We start from the raw sequence: 12,670 nt of genomic DNA, 5'->3' as shown, positions 1-12,670 counted from the left end.
TTTGTAATAACATCTAGTTGGCACTTCTGTAAACTTATTCTTCCTCATGGTCTGTCAGCTCTTAGGTATTTTAAGTAGTTTGGAATTCTAATTTAGGAACTACATGTACTATGTAACTCTAAAAATATCAGTAATAACTTTCAAGAGATAAATTATTAGGACTTTCTGCTATTAAGCATTTTAGAAAATATGGCATTTGGGCATGTGTAATCAACAATTACTGTCAGTATTTGTATTAAAAGAAGTGTTAGGCTGTCTAAGAGGGGCTGACAAGGATTGTGGCAGTTGCAGACCTCACCTTGAGCAGCTTCTTTTAAACCCTTTGTGCCCCAGTGGGTGTTACCAGTACAGGGCAGCAAACCTTGTCTTTTCTCCTTCATCAAGTGGAATCTTTACTAGTCCCAGAGTCTGACTGTACACAGTGCAATGAACTCTTAAATTATTCATCACGTTATTACTTTTTTTTTTTTTACAGTTCAAGAACATCCTTTGGAACTAAAGTACTCATTTTGTGTTTTATGTTATTGCCACACTGAATTAGTCTATACTATGAAGGAATCAGTTTTAAAGATGCTTCACAAGTGCTATTTTATGTGGGAAAGAGCAGGGTGGATAAATTATTCACAATATCTAAGGAGTGAAAACAACCTAAATGCCCATCAACAGATGACTGGATAAAGAAATTATAGAGTGTATATTTAATGGAATACTGCTCTGTGTTTAAAAAAAAAGATGATAGTATGTCCTTTGGGACAATGGTGATTAAACTGGAGGTGATTATGCTTAGTGAAATAACTAAGAAGGTGAAAGACCTCCAGATAGTTTTGTTTATATGTTTTATATGTTTATATGTTTTGTTTATAGAGAACTGAAACACATGAACTTCCTCCCACCCCCCACCCCCTTGCCAAAAAAAAAAAAAAAAAGTAGCCAAACTGCCTCTAAGACTCTCTGACAACTGTGGTGATTGTTACAGAGGGGGATGCAGAACTTAGGTGGTGGGTGTGGTGTAGAACTATAATCTTATAATGTTGTATACCCTGATTAAATACCTAACAAAATTATATTAAATTTTAAAAAGTGTTAGGCTGGAAGAATAGCTCACCAGGGAGTGTGCCTGCCCCATCATACTCACATGCTCCAGGCTGGAGTCTGAGAACCATAATTGTGGTTCTGTGGTCCCATGCCCTATAATGGTGCTTTGGTGTTTCTCTCTCTCTCTCTCTGCCTGTCTATCTGGATAGTAAAGCAACCCGGGATTGGCTAAACTATTCATGAACAAGCCTCTGGCTCATATAAAAATATATTAATCAAATATGAGTTTTAAAAACAACTTTTCCCTAGATATTTTATTATATTTCCTCAAATTTAAGTTAACAAGGGGAATAGTCCAATAGAGATATAAAGATATTTCAAGAAGATTTTTTTCCTCTTTTCTAAATATTTATTACCTTTTGTTGTCTTTTTTTTATTGCTGTAGTCATTATTGTTGTTGTTACTAATGTCATTGTTGTTGGATAGGACAGAGAGAAATGGAGAGAGGAGGGGAAGACAGAGAGGGGGAGAGAAAGACAGACACCTGTAGACCTGCTTCACCTCTTCTGAAGCCACTCCCCTGCAGGTGGGGAGCCAGGGACTGGAACCGGGATCCTTATGCCTGTCCTTGAGCTTTGTGCCAATTGTGCTTAATCTGCTACACTACCGCCCAACTCCCAAGATTTTTTTTTTCTTTAAAGAAGCCAAACCAACACAATTTTTTTTCAAACCAAAATCCTTCAAGTTGTTTGCTGTGGCAAACATAATTGTTCTTGTAAGATGTAGGAAAAATAAAATATTTTAAAAGATAGATGATATACTGCAAGAAAGAAGAGAGAATCTTGCTCTCTAAAGCTATTTTTTTTAAAAAAAATATATTGCAGTGTGGGAACCAATTTTAATAAATCTGTTTTGAGCATATTATTTTTAACACTCTAGGAACTTCTGTTTACTTAATGTACCATAACTACTAATTATAAAGCAATCATTTAAGAAAGATTTTTTTTTTATTTGCTTGCCTAGTTAATTTCATTATTTTGCCCCTAAGTGAAAGGTAATGTAGTCTTGGGTATTGTCCCACTATCTCCTCTGCTTCCTAATTCCAACTGCACTTTAAAATATCTGAATTAGAATTGGATAAATAGCATAATGGTTATGCAGAAAGACTTGCATGCCTGAGGCTCTGAGATCCCAGCTTCTGTCGCCAGCAACACAAGAATCCAAAGCTGAGCATGAAAAATAAAAATAAAAAAGTAAATATCTAAACTCAGCCAAACCAATGCTTCTCATAAATCTATACCTAGCATGGGACTTAGGAAATATGAGTATAAAATGTATGGTGCAAAGATGATGAGCATAGAAGTCTTATTTAGGAGAGGCTATGGGAACAAAGGAACCCTTCTGTACTGCTGGTGGGAATGTAAATTGGTCCAGCCTCTCTGGAAAGCAGTCTGGAGAACTCTCACAAGGCTAGACATGGACCTTCCATATGACCCAGCAATTCCTCTCCTGGGGATATACCCCAAGGACTCCATAACACCCAACTAAATAGATGTGTGTACTCCTATATTCATAGCAGCACAATTCATAATAGCTAAAAGCTGGAAGGAACCCAGGAGCCCAACAACAGATGAGTGGCTGAGAAAACTGTGGCAAATATACACAATGGACAACTATGCAGCTATTAAAAACAATGAACCCACCTTCTCTGACCCATATTGGATGGAGCTAGAAGAAATTATGTTAAGTGAGCTAAGTGAGAAAGATAAAGATGAGTATGGGATAATCCCACTCATCAACAGAAGTTGAGAAAGAAGAACAGAAAGGGAAACTAATAGCAGGATCTGACTAAATTGAGAGCAGGGCACCAAAGTAAAACCCTGTGGTGTGGGGGAGGGTGGACATTCAGCTTCCTGGGGCAACAGGGGTGGGGAGGGACTGCTGGGTGGGATGGGACAAAGTCTTTTGATGGTGGGAATGGTGTTTATGTACACTCCTATTAGAGTGTAATCATATAAATCACTATTTAATTAATATGAGAAGGGGAGAAATTGATTATATGTCTCAGACTTTTTAAAACACAGACTGAGTCTTTTTAATACATAGGCTGAGTCTTTGATATGTTGACTCTTTCAAAAGCCTAGACCAAGGTAGAACAGAAGCAACCTGTGGCACAGCTATATACAAGATACTGGGTATTATACAGCAAACCCTAACAAAGGGACTTATCAAAGTTAACCCAATTACAAAATAATGTGATAATAACAATAACTATTCATTGTCTTCTTGAACCCTAAGACAGCAGGAAACTCACATTTACACTATAGAGTCTATATTTCCCCCAGTCCTGGAACCTTAGGGTGGGGCCCACTTTCCTGCATGCTTCTCTCAATTCATATCAAATAATATTGCATCCAGCAATCACAACCTAATCAATGTAGTGAGTGCCACCTCAACATGCTTCACCTCAGACTGTGTCCAGGGACTTTAGGTGTGGAATGACAACCCTTCAGCTTCATTACTTGGGTGAGACCTTTCCTTTCATAGTATTCTCTAATTTCATTCCACGTGGTTCACTTCCTAACAAAATCCCAAAACCTAGATATAGACCAGGTCCCCTGAGATAGAGCATATGCTCACACGTATCCATAAACTAGGACAAAATATATGCCTGAAAGCTCAAGTACATGAGAATCTGCAGTGAGTATCCCCAACACTTCATCTGCACTATTCCAGCCTTTAGGTCCATCATTGTTCAACAATTTGTTTGGCTTTGTATGTTAACTTTTCAGCCACCAGGTTCCAGATGCCCTAATGATGCTGACCAGACTTCCCTGGACTGATGACCCCACCAGTGTGTCCTGGAGCTCTGCTTCCCCAGAGACACACCCTACTAGGGAAAGAGAGAGGCAGACTGGGAGTATGGATCGACCAGTCACGCCCATGTTCAGCGGGGAAGCAATTACAGAAGCCAGATCTTCCACCTTCTGCAGCCCACAAGGACCCTGGGTCCATACTCCCAGAGGGATAGAGAATGGGAAAGCTATCAGGGGAGGGATGGGATATGGAGATCGGGTGGTGGGAATTGTGTGGAGTTATACCCCTCCTATCCTATGGTTTTGTCAATGTCTTCTTTCTTATATAAAACAAACAAACAAACAAAAACATAAAGAATTAACCCTCCTGGAAAGTATCTGGCAGTTCCTGAAGTTTTTATAAATAGTGAAGTTATATAAAAATACAGGTATCTCTAAATGTTGTATTAAAGTAACAGTGGTGTAAAACATTATATAGATCTCAGTATTTGTGTGTGTGTGTGTGTGTGTGTGTAATGCACTTTTATTAATTCAGAGGGACAGGTCACACCAGACACACTGCTCCCAAGTAAATAAAATCTTGGAGTCAAAAAATATGGAACACTTCACAAATTTCATGTCATGCTCGCACAGGGGCCATGCTAATCTTCTTTGTATTGTTTCAATTTTTTAGTATATGTACTGCCAAAGTGAGCGCAGATCTCAGTATTTTTTAATTTGACATCTTAATATTCCAAAAGTTTACTTTCAACTGATCAGTTTCCCTTATCTAATTTAACCATATCTGATTTACCCTTTTGATTACCATTTTTGGTAATCAAAACTTTGTTCTTTTTAAATTTTTTAAAAATTATCTTCATTTATTTATTGGATAAAGACAGCCAGAAATCTAGAGGGAAGGGTGATAGAGAGGGGGAGAGACGGAGACACCTGCAGCACTACTTCACCACTTGCAAAGCTTTCCCCTGCAGGTGGGGACCAGGGGCTCAAACCTGGGTCCTTGCACATAGTAACGTGTGCTCAACAAGGTACACCCACCACCCAGCCTCCAACACTTAGTTCTTATAATCCATGAATTTGCTTTAGTTTAGTTTAGTTTGTTTGTATTATCTTCCATAATGTTTTCCATCTAGTGGCATTGTGCACACGGGTTCCCTTTTCTTCAAATCCTCCCCACTTGCTTTTTGTCTTCTCATAGGTGTAAAATATCTCATTATGGTTTTAATTTGCATTTCCCTAATGATTAATGATGATGGAGATTTCTTTATGAGTCTGTTGGCCACTTGTATGTCTTCTTTGAAGATGAATTTATTAATTTATTGAGAACCAAAACTAACTGCATATTGTTCAAGCCTCTTGAATTCACGACACCATTAGTCTGAAATTTGTCATCACTCAGACTCAGACTAGACTCACATTTTCTATGCAATAATTTAGAAATAATACTTTTAAAAATTAATGTGGGGGGTGGGGGAAATCAGGCAGTAGAATAATTGACATAATGATTATGTCAAATGATTATGTCTCTTACCTGAGGCTCCAAAGTCTCAGATTCAATCCCTTATACCACCATAGACAAGAACTGAGCAGTTCTCTAGTTAATAGTAATAATAGTAATAACTACACAGTGGGCAAGGAGATAGCTCCTCCAGTGTAATGTACTTTACCATGAGCAAGGACTTAGATTTGAGCTCTTAGCCATCACATAGGAACATCTATAATGAGGGAAGGAAACTTCACAAGCTGTGGAGTAGTGTTTCATATCTCTCCTTCTTTCTCTGTCTCTCTTATTCTGTTTCTCTTTATCAAATATTTTTTTAAAAAATGGAGTTCACAGGGAGTAGAGAAACTGTATAGGCACCAAGTCCTAGCAATAACCCTAGTGGCAATAAATAAATAAATAAATATTGTTGGGAAAATAACAAAATTATAAATCTCCATTGGACTCTGGGGCAATGTAATTGCAACACCTCATGTCACATGAGATACATATTTAAAACAAGGTCATCATGTTAGTAAATTACCCTTAGATTCCGATTTCACTGAAAACTAACAATGAACACAAGCATACAACAGTGTCCTAAATTCATGGAGAAGGGAAGAGAGAAAAAAAGACAATGCAATTTTTCAGACAAAAGGCACATGTACACAGATAGCAATAATAAGTAATAAATACATTTATTGATTCATCAATTAATATTCAGTGACAAGAACTCAGGATAAAAGGATAAATTAGATGTAGTCTATACTTTCAAGAATTTAGTTCTTTGGTAGAAAAAATGAGAGATCTTTCCATGTATAATAATACCTTGCTAATATAGACTAGGGACTAAAGGATTAGGAAAGACTTCTCAGAAGAGGGGGCACTAGCCTAGAATTCAGACCATATAGAAGAATGGGTAGGATGCCATGGGTAAATATAAGGCACAAGACATTCCAGATCCTGTGCTAACAGAGAGAGAGAGAGAGGAGAGAGAGAGAGAGAGAACCTAAGATTAGTTGAAGTGAAGCACACACATTAAGTTTAGCCAAATACCTCAGGCAGACAAGAAAATGCCAGAGCATGATGTTTAAATAGACAATGAAAAGGATAAACATGTGTTTTTGTCCACTGAAAAGAATGTCTATTTGAAAATGGAGTGTATTCTTCTCAGAGGGTCAAAATAATCGTTAAGGACTTCTCTGGCCAGAATGGGTGTTTCACATTGATTATGTAGCATATGGAGTATAGCATAAATCACAAATACCATGTAATAATGAGTTCTATAATGAGTCCTCAACAGTGGTATATCAAAACACATTGGAGCTTGGGTCCAATGGAAAAAATGTACATTCCATACATACAAAATAGCTCCATGTTTTAAATCAAACAGAAAAATGTTACTGAAAACTCCACAATAAAAAATGCAATGATACACACACACATACATATAGATATATAATGAATACATAAAGATCTGAATTGCCCACTCTTGCCATATTCCATTGCCAGTCCTTGTAAATCTTCTCAGTTGGACTGCAGGCTGGGGAATTCAGTTTATAAATAGATTATTCCTACCTAGTGGATATTGAATTGTCATGTGGAAAACTGGGAAATGTTAAGCATGTACAAGCTATTGTATTTTACCATCAAGTATAAACCATTAATCCCCCCAATAAAGAAATTAAAAAAAAGATTTAGATTGTTCCTGTTACTTAACAGCACATGATGATTTTTATTTTTTTCCAGATAGAGCATGACAGAGACAGAAGAGAATATTGGATCCACTTATATTCGTTGAGTTTCAGGTTGTCTGGAAAAGATCTAAGATGTCTTGCTACTGGTTTCAATATATAAATTGAACATAGGGATTGAAAATACAGATTTTTGTAGCAAGGCAGAACCATAATTAGTAAGTGGTATCTCTAAACATATGAATACAGAGCAAGAGTCTGAGGCCTCAGAAGAGCTTTGAACACCTTGAAAAGAAATGTAAATGTGTGTGCTTCAGTAAAATAAATGCAAATCAAACTTCAAACTGGTTGAACAGAAAAAAAAAACTAATAAATTAATTTAGTCTGTTACTAATTGTTTTTCTCACCTGAATACTCATATATTAGTATGTGGGAACATAAACTAATTAAATGCCTAATCTGCTTTAAATTTAGCACAACTTGGTAAGGTAAAGAGTTCCCTTCATAAATTTCATGGATTCTCCAGATGATTAAATTTCAGTCTCTCAGAGGGAAAGAAAATGTATCTAGGCTTCAAATGGGTCCATGGATTATGGTGACAGGTATCTATTGTTATCCAGGGTGACAATGGCCTATTTGTATGACAGTCCCTCAGTCTTGCATGCTAAACTCTTGAAGCAGGTGAACTCATGATTGTGTCTTTTGGTCCAAGCATGACTCCAGGGAATAGCTCTCCTCCCCACGAACCTGACTTGGTTTCTCTTATTAAGTCATTGGTTTCCATCCCCTCCTGCTCCTTTTGGCCCCTGACCCAGGGGCCTGCCACAGCCTCCACAGTGTACTCTTACCTTGGTATCGAAGCCCACAGAATGAGTGTTTATCTATCAACTCTGCATCCAGAACCATATAGAAACCTAAGCACTTACCTTACCATACTCTTCAGGAGTACTTAAAAGAAAAACAAGATCTAGGAGAAAGAAGAAAGAAAGAAAGAAAGAAAGAAAGAAAGAAAGAAAGAAAGAAAGAAAGGAAGAAAGAGATTCAATATTTGAGGAGCCAAGTTTGTTGGTTGCCAGTAGCCGACTATTGTGGCCAGAGAAAATGAAGGCAGGGTTCTATACTCAGTAAGGCAAAAGTAGAAAATGAAAATATTTAAAGTAACACTTCCCTAATACATATTAGTGTACATGTCCTTGGGTTGAGACTTTATAGATTCATCAGAAGTTCAAAGTGATCTGTCTTGTCTTCAGCTAATGTAGAAAATTTGGGCAAAACCTTGAAAAGAACATCCAAGTGATATGTGAGAAAATCAGACATGGAACAGAAAGGACAGAGAAGGAAAGAAAAGAAAATGCAACACAGGGAAATGGGGAAATGGTGGCAGGGGATGGAGAAGGCAGGAGAGGGTGACCTGCAAAGGTACATGCCACAAAGATGAGAGTAAGACAAAGTCTCAGGTTCCACTGAATCAGAATTGAGAGTCAATCATTTATAGATGACAAAGTATATTTACAAGTATATACTTATGATATTCAAAGATCCTGGGAGGAGGTACAAGATTCAGGCAGGAGTGATGATGGTCATAGAGAGACAGGTAGTGGAAATGATTTAAGATCTGGACACACTAAGATGGTTCATAGTGGTCTGGGAGGTGAGTAACATGTTGGACTGTCAAGTATGAAGCCACCAGTTCAACCGCTGACAGTGCATGTACTGGATGAAACTCTGGTTCTCTCCCTCTCTCTCCTTCTATTGATATCTCTCTTATTAATAAATAAGTGGAATCTTTAAAAAAAAAAAAAAGGATGGTTCATACATATTTGGCTGAGAAACCCAGGTAGGAACATCTGACTAGACAATCTGTAGGACAAGTTTATTTTAATTAATTAATTAATTTATTTATTTATTTATTTTTGCCTCCAGGGTTATTGCTGGGGCTCGGTGTTTGCACTACAAATCTACTGCTCTCGGAGGCCATTTTTCCCATTTTGTTGCCCTTGTTGTTACCCTGGTTGTTACCCTGGTTGTTGTTATTACTGTTGTTATTGTTGTTGTCATTGCTGTTGTTAGATAGGACAGAGAGAAATCGAGAGAGGAGGGGAGAGAGAGAGAGGAAGAGAAAGATAGACACCTGAAGACCTGCTTCACTGCTTGTGAATCGAACCCCCTGCAGGTGGGGAGCTGGGGGCTCGGATCCTTATGCCGACCCTTGTGGTTAACATTTGTGCTTAACCCACTGTGCTACCGCCCAACCCCAGGACAAGTTTATTATAGAAGTCCAATTGTGCTGATTAAAGCAAAGCACCCCTGCATAATTATAATACATTGAATAACATGTCATGTGGTGACCCTCATGTAATGTAGGCAAGAAGAAATTGGGTGGTATTTGTGTTTACCAAGCTCTGCCTGAGGTCAGGTTGTAGCTGCCCCTGAGACATTCTACGTGATGCTGCTAAAATCTCTGCTAGACCCTTAGCAGTATTACAAAACCCATTTTCCAGAATTCTTTTTTTTCTTACAGCTGTAAGTGAGAGTTATATGGTAGGTTGAAAATGTGGTGTATAGGAGCAAAGAACAGCTGTTTTTTTCCATTGGCAGGTGTGAGCTGATAACTATCTGGACCAACATAAGGTTTTTAGTGTTTTCCAGGAGCATTCCAGAGACTCACATGCTTCTGGCTGTAACTTTCCTGACCTTTGATTTCTTAGATTTTGTATGGGTTGTGTTGACCTCTATCTCCAGTGAGTTAAGTCCTTCCATCTGGAAACCCAAGGCAGTTCTGTTTTCCTAATAAAAGCCAGAATTAAGCACTGGGGGCAGCAGCCACTCTCAATGCTATCAACCTCATTTTAACTTTATTTATTATCATTAATTTATTTGATTAATTAATACTATTTTTCAAATGTTGACACTAAGAAGAGGACACCCTAGTGTTTTAGTTTCCATTCACCTAAAAATTAGCAGACTTGGAGATTAGTTCATGCAGCAAGTGTTTATGTGGAACTAACTCCAGGATACATGAATAAAAAAATTGGAAAAATGATGCAGAGAAGAAAGAGAGAGACTGAAGAGAGTGTGTAACTGAGAAAAATCTCTCTTGTGTACCACTGAGCTCAATTTCAATTGGGTCCACTTGAGAAATCATACAGTGCCCCTCAGAAGCATTCCCCCAAAGCTTGTGTGAAAATGGAATATTTAGCCAGAGGGTTGTCAACACACATACACAAACACACACACACACACACACACACACACACACACACTTCTCAGGGCATAGTTAAATAGGGTTATCTTCTAACAGGTAAGAAAAGTAGAGTTTCTAGGTCTATGGCAGCAGCATTGCTGTTTAGCTTCTCTCCAGGTCTGCCAGTCTCTCTCTTGTGCTTTGCTGCAGTGACAGAAATCAGAGTCAGGATGAGAGAAGTGGAGAGAAGACTTGATGGATGAAAACAAAATGTCCTAGGAGTATGAAGGTAAGCAGTGAAAATAGCTAAAATTTACTGAGTGTGGTCAAAGAAAGTCCACACAGCACAACTGTGCTCATCAGTTTCTTTCTTCCCACTCCCTCACATTCTTTCTTCCCACTCCCTCCTATTTGCCCTTCTACTTTTACTCATTGATTTCAATTTATTTCATTTTTCTGATAATACCTACCAGAAAATTTAAGAAATCAGTTCTTTATGAAGACTTTAGCCTGAGAGATCTCACAAAATAAGATTTCTTCTACTAAAAGACCTCTCTCCAGACCGCTTCCTCCCTGCCCCCGCCCAAGCTGAGCAAAAGCAATCACCTGCCTTCGGCAAATACACTCAGAATTGCCTGGTAGTATCAGTTGCTATGGAAACAAAACCAAAAGAGAATAGGAAGATAAGGCCGAATATTAAGTATTTGTTTGGCCTTGACGACATTTTTTTTCCAGCTCCAAGATTCTTCAGTCTAAGAAAATGTAGACTGCTGTTTGTTTTCTGAACTATGCTAGATAAATCCTAAAGGCATTAAAAAAAACCTTAAGTTTCTGTGCATTTTAGTGCTTTTTTCCCTCCAGACTCGACTTCTTTTTTCCTTTTCCTAGAGCTTATGAAAGAGCAATTGCAAATGCCCTCTGGTGGCAGCAAGTCTTGGTGAGAGTACTTGTCAGACAGACCTGGGCTGCAGCTCAGCTCTGCAATGATATTTTCTCATCAGCATTTTAATGCAACAGACTCTTACTACACAAGGGTGTTTTGGTCATTTATTTTGTAACTTGAAAAGCTCTCATTTTGTCTGTCAAAGATGAAAAGTACTTGCCAGGGGCCAGTGCGTTTTTCTCAGCACATCTTGTTACTCATCTTTAAATCTGAAATGTATTTCCTGTTAGTATGATTGCATACTTGGTGTCAAGAGTTAAAATATTCTGACACAAGTAGGTGAGAGTGACAAGAATGTCTATCTATTTCTCCACTGCTCAAAAACATCCCAGAATATTCATCTGCACTGATTCAAAGGACATTATTACCAATTGTACCATTATATTTACTAGTCAATTCCTTGAAATTAAAAAAAAAAAAGAAATTTTTTTGTAGTGCTGAAGAAGAACTATGGAGTAATTTTGGAATCTAAAAGTGTATATTTGCATTTCAGATCATGAAATTTGTTAGCTTGAGCAGGCATTGAACTTTTCTTTTCTTTTTTTTTTTTTTTTTAGCATTTTCTTAAAAGCCATAGTATGATTTCTAAATACCCAACTGGACTGTTGTTAGGGTTTTTTTAATGCCTAACATAGCTAATTCTCATATAGCCCATATTATGTCTTAAGAATTATTCTATAGGCTTACTAGCTATCTTCAAAAAGGAGACCCCAAATCTTTATCTGCAATATTCCAGCCCTTAGGTTCATGATTAGTCAATAATTTGTTTGACTTTATATGTTAACTCTTCTTTCAGCCACCAGGTTCCAGATGCTAGCATGATGCCAACCGGACTTCCCTGGGCAGACGACCCTACCAATATGTCCTGGAGTCCTGTTTCCCCAGAGCCCTGCCCCACTAGGGAAAGAGACAGGCTAGGAGTATGGATTGACCTGCCAATGCCCATGTTCAGTGGAGAAGCAATTTACAGCAGCCAGACCTTCCACCTTCTACACCCCATAATGACCTTGGGTTCATACTCTCAGAGGAATAAAGAATAGGAAAGTTATCAGGGGAGGGGATGAGATACAGAGTTCTGGTGGTGAGAATTGTGTAGAGTTGTACCCCTCTTATCCTATGGTTTTGGCAGTGTTTCCTTTTTATAAATAAAAATTTTTTTAAAAAAGAATTACTCTGGGGACCTGGTGGTGGTTCTCACAGTAGAGTGCTCATGTTACCCTGTGCAAGGACCAAGATTAAAGGCCCCAGTTCCCACATGGTGAGGAGGCAGTGTCTTAAGCAGTGGAGCAGTGCCACAGGTGCTCTGCTCTGCTCTGCTCTCTCTCCCCTCCCCCACCCCCCGTCTCTTACTCTTTATCAAATACAGTTACCACCAGGAATAGTGCAGCTATGCAGGCATAGAGCCCCAACAATAACTCAGTGAGGGGAAAAAAAGTATTATTCTAATGCTTCTTAGGGGAGCTAATGCAATCCTCTCAACAACCCAAGGGGACAGATATTTAATGCTAACCTGAAGTA

General features: G+C 38.2%; 1 protein-coding gene and 1 non-coding gene across 2 annotated transcripts in view; one reads left to right on the top strand and one right to left on the bottom strand.

The window, feature by feature from the left end:
• The window catches only part of BTC (betacellulin), a 543,453-nt gene that overhangs the window by 62,971 nt on the left and 467,812 nt on the right, over positions 1-12,670 (top strand). The window lies entirely within an intron of this gene.
• LOC132537860 (U6 spliceosomal RNA) lies at positions 4,441-4,548 on the bottom strand. Its single transcript, XR_009549283.1, has one exon. It is a non-coding gene; the product is annotated as a U6 spliceosomal RNA (small nuclear RNA).

Source organism: Erinaceus europaeus, chromosome 3 (assembly GCF_950295315.1).
Source record: "Erinaceus europaeus chromosome 3, mEriEur2.1, whole genome shotgun sequence".
Lineage (NCBI taxonomy): Eukaryota > Metazoa > Chordata > Mammalia > Eulipotyphla > Erinaceidae > Erinaceus > Erinaceus europaeus.
The sequence above is the reverse complement of the archived record's forward strand: the minus strand, read 5'-3'. Positions and strand labels throughout refer to the sequence as shown.